Source organism: Ornithorhynchus anatinus, chromosome 1 (genome assembly GCF_004115215.2).
Source record: "Ornithorhynchus anatinus isolate Pmale09 chromosome 1, mOrnAna1.pri.v4, whole genome shotgun sequence".
NCBI classification, from domain to species: domain Eukaryota; kingdom Metazoa; phylum Chordata; class Mammalia; order Monotremata; family Ornithorhynchidae; genus Ornithorhynchus; species Ornithorhynchus anatinus.
This window is the reverse complement of record NC_041728.1, coordinates 115,984,081-115,986,455: the sequence shown is the minus strand read 5'-3', so window position 1 is coordinate 115,986,455 and position 2,375 is coordinate 115,984,081. Positions and strand designations below refer to the sequence as shown.

At 41.3% G+C, this 2,375-nt stretch overlaps 1 non-coding gene across 1 annotated transcript; it reads left to right on the top strand.

The window, feature by feature from the left end:
• Positions 1-1,640: 1,640 nt before the first annotated feature.
• On the top strand, positions 1,641-1,778 carry LOC114817280. The gene has a single exon (XR_003765137.1). It is a non-coding gene; the product is annotated as a small nucleolar RNA SNORA7 (small nucleolar RNA).
• Positions 1,779-2,375: the final 597 nt, after the last annotated feature.

Here is a 2,375-nt window from a genome sequence, read left to right as displayed (position 1 = left end):
CCATTCATGATGAATAAATTTGGACATGTATATAAGTGTTGTGGAGCTGAGTATAGGGTGAATATCATGTGTCTAAAGGGTATGGATCCTAGTTGCTTGGGTGATGCAGAAGGGAGATCTGATCTTTCACCTTGTTTCTTGAAACTAGGGATGATGGTGACATTAGCTCAGTGATTAATATGTTGAAGAAGAGTTTAAGTAGAATGTCCTTATGGTGCTTGTAGACCTTAGCAGATAAGGCGTTAAGTTTCAATGCTTTACATGGCCCTGAGTTTAGTGATCTCTTCCTCAGCAGTTGGGACAATGGGCCATGATTTTGCATGTTGGAAGGTCTTCTACATTTTGAAAGCCTTTCAATAGTAGAAGGTGTGTTGAAGAAGATATTCAAGTAGTGTCAGTCAATCTATGACATTTATTTAGAGTTTACTGTGTCCAGAGCTCCATACTAATCACTTGGGAGATACAATGTAATAGAGTCAGTAGACCGGATCCTTGTCCTTAAGGAGCTTAAAATCCAGTTCAGAAGACTGATGTTACAATACATTTCATATAGGGGCAGCAGCAGAGGTCGCCATCTCTTCGGCATTCCCTCCTTCTTTGAGATGAGGCTGGAAGATGCTCCATTCTGCAGAGGTTCATTAATGGCATGTCCAGGAGAATAATAATCAGTTATCCCCAACAGATAAGTTAGTAATCAAAATCACAACCTAGAGATACGTTTCCTCCCCTGTGAGTCTACATTTTTTTCCATCCTTTTTTAAATGGTATTTTTAAAACACTATGTGCCAGGCACTATTCTAACTGCTGGGGGAGATTAAAGCTAATTGGGTTGGACACAGTCCATGTCCTACTTGGGGCTGACATTCTTAAACTCCATTTTACAGATGAGGCAACTGAGGCAGAGAGAAGCAAGTGGCAGAGGTGGAATTAAAACCTAGGGACTTCTCACTCCCAGGCCCATGATGTATCACTAAGCCATGCTGCTTCTCATCTACCTATAATTGCTTGCATTGTTTTTAAACCTTGCATCACATCTTCAAAATCAGTCAATCATATATTTTTGAGCACTGATTGTGTGCAGAACTCTGAACTAAGCATGTGGAAGAGTACAGAATAATAAAGTTGGTAGACATCTTCCCTGCCCACAAGGAATTTACACTCTAATTATAATAATTATTATTATGATGGTATTTGCTGAGCTCTTACTATGTGTCAAACAATGTTCTAAGCACTGGGTAGATATTAGGTAATTAGGTTGGATACAGTCCCTGTCCCACATGGTGCTCACAATCTTAATCCCCATTTTCTAGATGAGGTAACTGAGGTCCAGAGAAGTAAAGTGACTTTCCTAAGGTCACACAGCAGACACATGGCAGAGTAAGGATTAGAACCCATGTCCTAGAGGACTCTAAAGGAGCATTCCAGTCCATACATAAACTGGACATGATTCAGAGATCTTTCCACCCATCACACTGTGGATGTCTTCAATCATCTAGCAAAGAAAAAGGGTGACAGCCTCTTCAATTTCTTCTCATTTCAGTCACTCGATCAGTGATATTTATTGAGCACTTATTATGAGCAGAGCACTGTACTAAGCATTTAGGAGAGTACAATATAACAGAGGTGGTAGATATGTTCATCATCTCTCAGGGTCGCACCTGGAGAGTTTCTAGTACTCTACCAGTCTCAACTATGGGAGGGAGAGTCAAGCAGAGGCCTGTCCATTCCATTCCTAGCTTGGGCAGTGGCTAGGGAATGAAAGGCAATCTGCTACGAGTCAAAAATCACCTGTACTGGGCAGCAATGGCATGGGAGAGAGCCAAGGGCAGAGACTCAGGTTTACTGCGCGGAAGGAGGCAACGGCAAACCGTTTCCGTATTTTTAAAAAGAAAACTCTATGGATACACTTGGAGGGAGCCTGTTGGAAGATATGCGACCTTCATAAGGCTTTGAAGGTGGGAAAAAAACAAAGCAGAATTAAATAGGCAACCTTTCACATAGTTCTGGACTTCATATGGTTTCTACTGACATTCACTAGAAAACTGTGAAGAGCCCTAATAGGAAATCTTCTCAAGTGTTAAACAGTTTGCTGGGTAACATTGCTCTGTCAGTTGAAAAACAACAGAGATTGTCCTTCAAGCTCAGAGACATTTGCGTATAAAATTTTTCAGAAGGCAAACCTTTTTTTAAATTGGTTTGAAGTAGACTTTGACAAGAAATGGAAATTAAAGAATATGGCCTAGTAGAAAGACCCCGGGCCTGGGAGGCAAATACCTTGGGTTCTGATCCTATCTCAGCCACTTACCTGCTGTGTGACTTGGGCAAGTCGCTTCACTTCTGTGTGCTTCAGTTCCCTCATCCACAAAATGAGGATT